Below are 12,819 nucleotides of genomic sequence, written 5' to 3'. Positions count from 1 at the left end.
TCCCCAGGGAGTTGAATCCAGTCCTTGTCTACAAAAATTTGAACAAACTCAAAATATTGTTGATAAATTACCTGGTCCATGAAGAAGTATAGAAATTGAAAAAATAACATTTTCAGGCGTTGCCTAGTATGTAGGATAAATAATTCAATTCAATTAGATGAATCTCTCCCGCATAAATAAAGGTTTCAGATCTTTAACTTCACAAACATCAACAGATGAAAAAATTGAAGGAATATAGATGTTCAAATATAGGCAGAATGGTGAATGTTATACAGTGTGTAAAGTGGCCACTTAAACCAGCCATTGACAGGTCATAAGCCCTGTAGAAGCCTAGACTTCTATATTACCTTTTCTTAAATGTTCTTCATCTCTGTTGTAATATGTTAATATGAACAGCTCCCCAGGGAGTTGAATCCAGTCATTGTCTACAAAAAATTGGACAAACTCAAAATATTGTTGATTGGCAGGTAGATTATTCCACAATCGGTCAACTGCTACTGTGAAAGAGGAGGCAAGAAAATTATAGAGTTTTGTGCTAGCTATAATCCGAAAATGTAAAACATCACATGTCTGGTCACAACTGACAAGATGGCGTTTATGCTCTGGAGTTAGACACCAAAACGCAAATGCCAAAAAAGCTATTGTGCGATTTGGGTCATTTATAATGCAAAATCCATAGAAGTCCATTCCTTATAGAAAAATATGACTAATTTTAATCCCGTTTTTTGCAATTAAACTTCGATTTGTGACCCTCTTGAATTTAAGCAGCTACGTGTTGAACTGGGCGTACTTGGACTACTTGCTTGAACTGAGTAACTGCGTTGATCTTACTGTGTTGGACTGACTCTTTGGGCTGATGGGCGTTACCACGCCCTGTAGTCTCTTTTTTGGCCACGTTCCTTTGTTTTTCATGTCTCCAAGACGGGAATGAAGTTAATACAATAAAAGTTCTCACCAATATACCTCTAGAATTCAAAATAAATTTTTAAGATACGTTAAATTTAAAATTGGAATCAGATATGAATTTACTAACTATGATTTTTTATTAAATATTTTGAACTTGTTGAAACTTACTGAGAGAAGAAAAATTATAGATTTACTGAATTTATTTAAGATTGTAAACTTTACATGAAACTGCCCAAATCTATTAGCTCTCATTAACTTCAAGGTACCTGGACTAATGACTCGTCAAGTATCTCCGTTTAGTTGCAACTATTCGCGAACCGTATACTCGTATAATGCTATTTTGAATCGACTCCATGTTCTCGGTAATAACTATTCCGAAGTTGCTGATATTTTTCACTGAAAGTATAGCTTATATAAATCAACTCTATTTTAACATTTTAAAGATGATGAACGGTAATGTACATTTTTTAGATTATAGTGCTTTCTATTTTTAATTTTGTATGGGTACTATTGTGTACCATATTTACGTGGATACTTGTTTCATCTAATTATAGGCAAAATTCATATTTATGGCGAACTTTTAATAATTTTAATGTAATAAATAAATCATTTAACATAGATTTATTTGCAAATAATCTTAATGACGTACGGCGTTTGCTTTCGAAATAATTCATGGTATTTTTTTCTTTTTTTTTGAATTTACATTTAATTACTATTCATTTTATGTCCGAGAATCTTTTTTAACTTACTGTAATGCTACTTGTGAAAACCTGTAATTGGCTTATTTGTTGTTTGTTTTGTTATATATATAACATAATATAGCTGTTGGTTTTCCAAATAAATAAAATAAAATAATTAAATTCAATTACCTATATTGTTTTGAAAATTTTTGGACATTTGATGTACGAGTATTTAGAAAGAGGATTTTAATTCCTATATATCTTGCATTACGTTGTTGAGTATTTTTAGAGCAATTACATTGCATTACTTTTCGGAAAATGCACGAACATTTTGCTCTAACAACTCTACATCCGGAGAACATCTCCCTTCTGCCAACATTGCCTTGCCCTCGGACACTATAAATAGTGCTTTATAACCGGGACTCCCTCCCCCTATTCCTAATAACAAAGGCGCACTGTAGGCGTTAAGAAATGCTAGGAACGTGAAATAAAATTCGGATAAATTAGAAGATGACCAAAATTTACCAAGGGACATCGATCGTCCGCTTTCGTGAGGGCGAGAAAAGAAATATTTTAATCATCATTATTTCCCTGTCCGCACCCAGTGGTACATAGGGCACTGCATTGATACTCCAATTGTAGCGTATCTTGACTATATTTGTTACATGGAGGGCTAGGTTTAAAATTTCATCGTGAAAAAAAAATATTCACAATGTTTGAGTATGTCCAAATACTTGCAGATTGGTTGAATTTCCTCACTAGGGAGTTATTCATATTTAAATTTATTTCAACGGAGAGAAGGCATTATTGAGAAGGGAATATGGACGTCTAGATATTTATAGGGCTTATGACCTGTCATTGGCTGGTTTAAGTGGCTGCTTTACACACTGTGTAACAGTCACCATTCTGCCCATGTTTAAAAAATCACATTTCCTCAACTCTTCCATCTTTTGACTTTTGTGAAATAAAGCAGCTGAAACCATTATTATGTGGGTGAAAACATCTTATTTTTTCTTTCTTATGTTACACAAAAATATAATAACTGTCCATTATTTATTATAGGAGCAAAAATTCATTAACATTTTCTTGTATACCCCCACGAATAGGCCACGCCTTTGTGGGGTTTATTTGTTTACTATTTTTACTATTAAATGTATTTCACTGTTATGTAATTATGCTTTATTTTTTTAATACTCTGTTTTATCATTTATGTTTATTGTAAAAAAACAAAAAACAAAAAGAATATATAAATAAATAAACATTTTTAAAGACGCATTTTTTGTGGACTTTTTTCTACTATACCAGGTAAGAGTGCGCATAACTATTTTTTCTCACAAGGAGCAAATAATACATTATCAATTTTTCGAACACAAATCACTTTAAAATGCTCCAAAACCAATGTTATCAGTGCATTTATTATTTCATCATGTTTTACATCTTACATTGAATCCAATCCACTTCCAGTGGCTCAACTTATACCTCTTTGCAAAGAGGGCGACGGAGAATTAATTGGCTTGTTTGATCATCAAACATCATTGGTTTCCCATTAGTTTACGGTTTCTTCCCTGCTTTCTTTAATTTTGCCAATAATTTTTCTGAAATTTACTTCTTCTTCTATTATTTTCTTTTCGTATATTTTTAGATACATCTTCTACAGAGCACACGTGCGTACTCTTAGCTTTGACACACATTTGTCGACATAACCAAAATGATTTATTAAATGATATAGAGTGACAAAATCAAATTCACTTTAAAAAGTTTAATGAACATTAAGGGCCTTATTTATTAGATTTCATTACAATATTTGAGTTTGTCCAAATGTTCGTATATAAAAGACTGGATTTCATTCCCTCGGGAGTCATTAGAATTAACAGATAACAACAGGGATGGAGAATACCTTAAATAAGGGGATTTGGAATTCAAGTAATTTACAGGGCTTATGACCTGTCGTTGGCTGGTTTAAGTGGCCACTTTACACACTGTGTAACATTCACCATTTCGCCTATGTTTGAACATCCATATTTCTTCAATTCTTCCATTTGTTGATTTTAGTGAAGTTAAAGAGCTAAAACCTACATTGTTGCGAAAAGATTCATTTGACTGAATTATTTCGCATACTATGCAACGCCTGAAAACAATTTTTCTATTTATAAACTTCTTCTTGGACCAGTTGGTTTCATTACAATATTTGAGTTTGTCCAAATGTTCGTAGACAAAAGACTGGATTTCATTCCCTTGGGGGTCATCAGCCAATGAAAGGTCATAAGCCCTGTAAATGCCTAGACTTCCATATTCCCTTATTTAAGGTATTCTCCATCCCTGTTGTTATATATTAGATTTCCTTATACAAAGTTTTTATTAAGAAATAACTATACCCGGTTTAACTATTTATAACCGATATAAAAAAGCTAACTTATAAAAATATTTATTACCTAGAATAACAATTCACAGGTTATTTCATGCTTTATTTTTTTAAACAATCAACACTAATATGTGCGCGTGCGCAGTAACTTTTATAACAACACAAACATACGTCAAAAGCAAATAGAGACTACTGTCAGTGTAATCGAGAACATGGAGAAAACCGTTAAAAAAAGAAATCAAAATTAGGAAAAAGAGAAGAAGGTAAAAACAAATTCTAAAGTTTATTCGTGTTTCTTTTTTTATGGCTATAAATTAAAACTCATACAAATATAACATTTGAGAGATTATTTAAACAAATAATTAAAAATCATTTGAATCGCACTGAGAAGGTCGCAGGACTTCAAAATTGTTTAAAATTGAAAAAAATTGAAAAAAACTGAAAAACTACCCATTTCGATTACCGAAAAATATAACTTTTGACAGATCACGTGCTTATTCCAGCGTTATACCACATAATGTTCAGGTATAAGTTTCGATGGTCGGTATCCCAGATTTAAACAGAGTTTAACTCTATGCGAGGTTTATAAGTAACACTTTTTACTATACCATCATTATTTTACCACTATTCTCAAGCCTAAATTTATACCCGATTCATAAGTAAGGCCCAGCATAAAATAAAATAATACTCAGACTTGCTTTACTACCCTGCAAAATCTAAAAGTTGAGAATGAAAAAAATCATTTCTGATATTCGATAGTCTCACATATTTACTAAGCCAGCAAGTCAATTCTGCTTCTTAAAAATTAGATATTCTCTAGTAAAAAAAAAAATATTTAGAAAGTGTAAAACAGTAATTTTAGCTAATACAATTTTAAGTCTTGTAACAGATTATTTTTATTTATCGATTTTTAGATCACCACAAAAATTAACCTAGAATTTTTTGTATAAGAGATGCAATCCAACACGCGATGTGAACGGCACGCCGATCGATAGTTTAAACTATAGATAATCGATTTAAATTGAAGTGTTTGTGTGTCGAATAAATCGCGAGGCGTAATCTTTGGCAGTGCGCACTCTTTGCTTGCTTTGACCTACAAGCTATTCCTTTTGAAATGCACCAAGAGTTCTTTCAATCCAAGCTTTTGAGTGTCCAAACAAGAAGAGAATATTAAAGTTGCATTTATTTTTAGAACGTTTTTTAATCTTTGTTTTGTCATACTGGTCCAAAAAGAAGTTTAAAAATTGGAAAAAAAAACAGGCGTTGCCTTGTATTTAAAATTATTCGATCAGATGAATATCGTCACAACAATGAAGATTTCAGCTCTTAGACTTCACTAAAGTCAGCAGATGAAAGAATTGAAGAAATATAAATGTTCAAACGTAAGCAAAATGGTGAATTTACAGTGTGTAAAGTGGCCACTTAAACCAACCAACGACAGATCATAAGTCCTGTAAATGACTTGAATTCTATATTCCTTTCTCTAAATAAAAACAAATTTAAAAAATATTAAAATTTTATCAATAAAAGCTTTCTCATAACTCCAGTACACTTAACTTAATTTCATTAAAAATGGTATTTTGTACAAAAACTAACAGAAGCGGCAAAATATTTTTAAAAAAACTTCTTTAATCCCTTTCCGCACCTAATGGTGCATAAGCCGCTGCATTGTTACACCAATCAATTATACGATACGCCATAACTTCCTGGGGGTTATCAAGTGAAACTAATATTAATTTTATTCAAACTTTGCAAAATTCTATGATCAAATTGCTACTACATAAAAATGTATACCCCCAGAGACACAATATTTCAATATCATTAATGTATAAATCTGTAAATAAATTATCTGTTAGGGCTCTACTTTGGTACAAATTAATTTGTCAGCATGCGTCGCACTCCGAGTATAAACTCAAGTTGGTACATGATTACAACACCAGGTTTACTAGTATGGAAGGGCTAGCTGTTCCTAGATACTGCAATAAATATGGCAAAAGGACACAGCAATACAGTATACCTAAAATATTTAATATGTTACCAAACAATATTAAAAATACTGAGTTAAATACAGGAGTTCGACGTTTGCTCAAATTATGGTTATTAGAAAAAAGTTTTTTGTATTAGTGATTGTTTTTAATTTTTTCAAAATGTAATCTGTAATTGTTTTTCAAGTAAAATTATTGTTAATGTAGGTTAAGTGTAAATAATCAATGTAATTTATAAGAACCTGCTGACGAGTTGTATGTATGCAACTCAGCAGGACTTTAATTTAAGAATATGTAAATATTTTTGAAAAAGTAAATAAAAATAAATCGCAGCCTATCTTAATCAGTTTTTTTACATGAAAGAAATATGATCAGTTTTAGGCTTCAAGTGCCAGTCCTGGGACTATGAAAAATTTTACTGTTAAAACATTGTTATAAATAAATATTTTACATCGACCATGTCAGGAATCAAACATGAGATCTTTTCCATGGCAGACAAGCGCGTTGACCACTATACCACGAGGCCGACAACTCAACTCAATTAATTTATAACAACCCTATTATAGAATTCGAAATGTGAATAGTTATTTTGTTTGGGTAAAACTGCTAAGTGAAAATTTTAATTATATATGCCAAACTTCCAAAGCTTGGCTTTCAGGTTTCAAATTTACCCTTATGTGAAAAGTAGAAACACAGGAATTATAGTAACCAAAACATCCACTAGATTCTAGCCCATAAACCGATTAACAATATTGTTCTATATATTTCAACGTCGTAATGGCCAATATTATATTTTTTTTCAAAATAACAACTTGAAATATATGGAAAAATAACAGCAATATTGGAAATAAACAATAAACCAAAATTAAAGTTCTATCGGGTTGAAGTCCAAAAAAAACAAATCAAAATCTTTTTTTATGTTTACTTTATTATCTTTAAATCATAAAAACAAATTTTACTTAAATGCTTTGTCGACTATTTAAGTTATTTGTTGACAATAGGGAAATATCACATACTACGAATACCGATAAAAATATGTGAAATGGATTTAGAAAAAATAATTATATTTTTATAATCAATATGGATCTTGTAGAAATATGTTTTCATTCATAATTTTTAAAATAAAAATGTTGAAAAATACGCCTTTACAAAAACGCCATATGATTGGTCGTGACGTCACAAGCCGCTTTCGTCTTCAATGCCTGTTATTTTTGCATACTGTTTGTACGGGTTGTCAATGTCGCGTGCGTTTTATAAAGGATTTTCACGTTGTGAATTATGTATTAAGTTATAAATGTAAATTATAATTACTCTACAGTGATAAAGAAATCATTCAAAATAATGGAAGACAGAATTTCAAAAGCCCAATTGGATAATTTGCCGAATGATGATGCGATTATTTTAGCGTCTTTTTTTGCTACAAATATGCAGTATAATAGTGCGAAAATTCAAGGAATCAAGGCTGCAAAGTAAGTAATTGTTATAAATATTTATAGATTTAATGTATTTATCAATTATATGTGTTGATGTTTGACATGAATCATTTGAATAGTATCTTAAACATTCCCCGAATACAAGTGTCATTCTAACCTCGTTTTGTGTTAGAAAACCAGTTGGCATTATAAATTGTTGATATATTAAACACCCTAAACTTAAAAAAACGAAGGCATGTAAATATTTAATATAAAATAATATCGATGTGTATCAATTATTATGTAAAATATTAATTAAAATATTACTTGACAAGTCATAACCTAATTTTTGTTCCCGATGGTTAAGAACGAAGTTTATGCTATTGTATGTGTACATTTATAATCCGTGTTCTTCCTAAAATGTATGATTTGCTTTTTAAATCCATACTTATTATTAGCAATAATGTACTTGGCATCAGATAAATGTTATATTCAAGATATGAATGTGTATAATATTTTATTTTAATCACTAGATTGATAGATACTGACGATTATATATTTTTTTACACAGGTCGTCCTGGGAAAATTATGGCAATAATGCAATTGGATACGTGCACATTCAACGAATTGGATTAGTAAAAGCACATGTCACACCGGAGTACAAAGTACGCCAAATTCTGTTACTTTGATATGAAATGAAAGGGAGGAAATAGTGGAGTCTTGTATATGTGAAGATTGTCCAGCGGCTCAAGGTTAGTAGCAATGTAACAAAATGTTCATCATCTGACTTGTACTTTGTTTTGAGAAAGCAAGAATATAACTGTTTTATCGTAATTATTTTTGACCTGTCATAATAAGTATTAAGAAATATCTAATATATTTTTAATGGGCAACTAAAACTTTTCGGTATAAACAAGTATTTTGTCCATCATATTAACTTATTTAATCTAATATCCCAGATTAATATTTTATAATATGAAGAAAAGCTTTCTTTTCTGTGTAAAATGGGTGCAAATAGTTCTATATTGAAAACAACAGTATTTGACGCCTTTTACAGTTTTTAAATTGCATACCAGCTTTTAATAAGGAGTTAAAAGATTTTTAATCCATAGAATTTCAACAGTTTAGCTAAAATAAAGTAAGATAATATCAGAAAAATCCTCTTTTTGAAATATATACCTTGTATATTATAAGCAAAGTAAAAAATAATGCAACTCCCATATGAAAAATTTCCATAGAATTGAACTCCATCATCATATTAAGATGGTATGACCAGTTATATAAAAGTCAGTAAAAATACTCATTTATTTTCAGGAGGTTGCAAGCACGCTGTTGTTCTTTTGTCATGGCTTCATCGTCGAAGTAAGGAACCAGGAACAGGAGGGTGAGTGCTGGGAACAGAGTGAACTGTGAACTTAAATTAACCTCGGCAAATAAATGTTTGCCACAAGAGGCAAAATTATCAGTTCACAATGGAGTCCTGGCCCCGACTCTGATGTATGGGAGCGTAGAGTAGGCTGAAATGTGATCTCTCAGGCGAATGTGTACTGAAACTATGTACGATAGATGCACGAATGTCGATATCCGTACATTATGTAATGCTGTGGTAGGCATTATCGACAAAATTAAGAAAGGAGATGTGCGTTGGTTTGGATATGTAGAGCGAATGGACAGCGAAAGAACGGATAAAAATATTTACAATGTGAATGTTGATGGATGTAGAAATAAAGAAATACCGAGAAAGACATGGCATGACTAAATTCAACAAATACTTGAAGATAGACATGTCAAAAGTCATCCATGCAACAAATAATATGATGTTATGAACTGTAAATACTTACGTAGAACTGTTCTGTTTCCCAAATAAATTTAATTAAAAAAACATTGTCAACGTACCCTGTTTCTTCTTTTTTATATATTCTGATTGTTTACCTTTTTTACATAACAAATAAAAGCTGGTTTTGTCAGCATTGAAATTGAATTGATTTTTTAACTACTTATTTCATTTCTCTTTTACTTGCAATCAATCACAATCGGCTGCGATGACGGTTGTTACCTCTTAAAATATCTGAGCGTGGTCCATTAAGTTGAACTCTATAGCAACAAATGCTAAGTAAAGTTTGCTGTAATGGTCAACGTGGAGTAAAAGATTCAGTTTGGATATCATTTTTTTATTTCAAGAATATGATACGGTCATAATATGTATTAAGTACTGTTTTTTTTTTACGCCCAAGGGGCATTTACAAAAAAACATACGAGGAAGAAGTCCAGCAGTGCTAGATCTGGACTGTAGGGAGGGTGAGGCAACCCTGTGATTGGTCAGAAACTCCCTCACCAACAGCGTGGTGTGGCATGGCGAGGTATCGTGGTGAATCTTTCAAGAATCGGCGATGTCTGGCCTCATGGGGAAGACGTGTTTGTGCAACCTGTCAAGCACTTCCACGTAAAAAATGGCATTCACAGTCTATCCAGGGGATACGAACTCCTTGTGAGCCATACCGCGACGGTCAAAAAAGGAGATTAGCATGGATTTGACCCTTGACTTGCTCATTCTGGCTTTCTTTGGACGCGGGGAGTTGTTGGTGTGCCACTCGGTGCTCTGGTGTTTGGTCTCCAGGTTGTCACTGGTTATCACATTGTCAAGGAAATTTGGGTTTTCTTGGACACAGTTTCGAATTTCCTGGGAAATTTGCACACTTCACTTTTTCTTCATCATCTAGGACTTTTGGCACACTCATGTTATTCTCCAAATACTTTTCCAACTGTAATAAATAGAAACCCTTAAATGAATAGCAATATATTATTTATACACTTGAATAAATATCGTTACAATACCGAAATGATCCGAGACTTATTGGATAAATAAAAATACTCGCTATGAACGTGGAAAAGTATAATATATCGATAGCGTAGCGACAAAATAAATTTTAGGTTATACGAAATGTCAGAATTTCCGTGATCAATGACAAACTAAATACGCATAAAAACAAACGAATACTTTCAATAATACTTACATTAAAGTGATCTTCACAACAATAGATAACGGATTTGAAAGTAAACATCCTATTTTTCTTTATATCTCTTCATAGCGAAGCACTATTTTCTTCGTATTGATGCATCTTTGGGCACATTAAAAAACATTTTTTCTGGCGTTGTCTTCAAAGTAATCCTGCATTTGGGTACTATACAGTATTAAAAACCCTTTATTCCAGATATAATGTAGAAAAAATAGTTGTAAAATCACTAATATATGTAAATAAACTCGGATGAAATAATACACAACAGTTTCTGCATACAAAAATGGCAGAACGTCAAACTTAAATGCGGCTTGTGACGTATGACGGGCGTGGCCTATGAAATGAAGTGTTTTCGCGGGAATTCAAAATGATGAATTTAAAAATATTTTTTATGCTACTAATAAGTGCAAAAAAAATTTTTTTTTGACTTTGAAGTATTTCATTTACCCTCATTAATTCATAATTGTAAAAAAAAAAAAACGTGATATTTCCCTATTCTTGAGGAAATTATATTGTCCAAGCGTTATTTAGTCAAGTGAAATTCCTAGTATTTTGAATTAATAACTTGTAGGCATAGAAAAGTCGGTAAGTGGTTTTATACAAATATTTAATAACATTTAGCAAAATATTTGACCACAAAGTTAATGCTTTAAATATTAATAATAATAATTTGTATTTAAATATAAATCATTAGGTATGTAATTACTTTGTCAAAATGGCTTTAGAATAATTTATTGTATTTTCGAAATCAATATTGATAATGTGGAGAAATGTAGAAAAGAAATGTAATAAAAAGCGTTGCTAGAAAAACGTGACATGTTTGGCCTTGGTAATTGTAATGTCAAGATTCGTAACAATGTTCTAAACAAATTTGAATGGTAGGAACAAATAAACATGAATCGTGACGTATTAGGGGCGTGGCCAATGGAATGACTGTTTTTGCGGGAATTTAAAAATATTTTTTATGCTACTAATAATTAGTAAAAAAAAAAATTTACTGGACAGTATTTCATAGACCTTCATTACTTTAAAAAGTTATGTTTCTGTATTATTGTCTTACGTGTCAGGGTTAACTTGAATATTATTTCAATAAAAATCTTGGTAGTACTTAAATAGTTGCCGAGATATTAATTTTTATTTTTCTGGTGCCTTGTTGGGTCCCCCCGGAAAGTATTCCTCTTACGGGCTACCTTTATATTCCGCAGCCTGGACGACTGTTATTTATATACTCGCTGCAATGTTTCCTGGGAAAATATGATCAAAATGGTTTTCCGTTGCCTTCTCTGGTGGAGTATTGCCGGCGGAACGCAACTGGGCGTTCTCAGTATTTTATAGAATCCCACCCATATTTTATTTTATTTTATTTTATTTTATTCTAATTTATTTTATTTTATTTTATTCTATTTTGTTTTACGTTATTTTAAAAAAAAAATTTTTTTATTTATTTTTTATTTTTATTATTTTTTTTTTTTATTATTTTTTATTATTTTATTTTATTTTATTTTATTTTATTTTATTTTATTTTATTTTATTTTATTTTATTTTATTTTATTTTATTTTATTTTATTTTATTTTATTTTATTTTATTTTTTTTTTTTTTTTTTATTTTATTTTATTTTATTTTATTTTATTTTATTTTATTTTATTTTATTTTATTTTATTTTATTTAATTTTTTTTTTTTTTTTTTTATTTTTTTTTTTTTATTTTATTTTATTTTAATGTATTTTATTTTATTTTATTTTATTTTATTAACATAATCTGTCTTTTACAAAAATTTATAATACTAACACATTTGGCTTAATATTTTTTTGAAAAAAAACATAAATTTTCTTTTATAAAAAAAATAAACCTTAAAATTATCCAAGATTTATAAAAAAAAAACCTACCTAAAAATTATACAGCATATTCAGTAGAAAGTTTAAAAAAAAAAAAAAAAAATGAAAAAATAAATTAAATAATAAAATATTTTAAAGTAATATAACAAGAAATTCGTAAGTACTGTTTCATACAGCTGGGCAAAGTGAACAAAAAATTGCATTTATTATGAAAAATTACCATTATATAAATAATTACCATTCACCATCTTTGAAACAGTTCAAAAGGTTTGTTCAATACAAACAATACCCTACACTAAATATATCCGATACTTGAGAATAACTATTGCCGAGTTCATGAAGTCCGTTCAATACGACAATATAAGTATACACTGTCCGTGAATTGTTGCTACAAAACGGTGGCACCTGTCTAGTCATTCTTCCAGGCACCCTGAAGTTGATGAGAGATAACAGTTCTATGCAATCCCATATTGAATTTACAATTTTGAATAAATTTAAAAGATCTGTAATTTTATATTAATTGATTAAGCGCAATTTGATACGTCGGCGTCGGTTACATCACAGGAACGGGCGGGTTACAACAATTTTCGGGTGTGTGGAGGAAGTGCTTTTACACGTATT

General features: G+C 30.4%; 1 long non-coding RNA gene across 2 annotated transcripts; it reads left to right on the top strand.

The window, feature by feature from the left end:
- Nucleotides 1-7,133: 7,133 nt before the first annotated feature.
- Nucleotides 7,134-9,252, top strand: LOC148270942 (uncharacterized). 2 transcript variants are annotated; one of them, XR_015825244.1, is made up of 3 exons: nt 7,134-7,402; nt 7,917-8,097; nt 8,660-9,252. It is a non-coding gene; the product is annotated as an uncharacterized LOC148270942 (long non-coding RNA). The 2 variants fall into 2 exon arrangements; XR_015825245.1 differs by lacking the exon at nt 7,134-7,402 and adding an exon at nt 7,465-7,599.
- The last annotated feature ends 3,567 nt before the right edge of the window (nt 9,253-12,819 follow it).

Source organism: Micrasema longulum, unplaced genomic scaffold (assembly GCF_059751315.1).
Source record: "Micrasema longulum isolate JH-2025_06_02 unplaced genomic scaffold, ASM5975131v1 h1tg003240l, whole genome shotgun sequence".
Classification (NCBI taxonomy): domain Eukaryota; kingdom Metazoa; phylum Arthropoda; class Insecta; order Trichoptera; family Brachycentridae; genus Micrasema; species Micrasema longulum.
The sequence above is the reverse complement of the archived record's forward strand: the minus strand, read 5'-3'. Positions and strand labels throughout refer to the sequence as shown.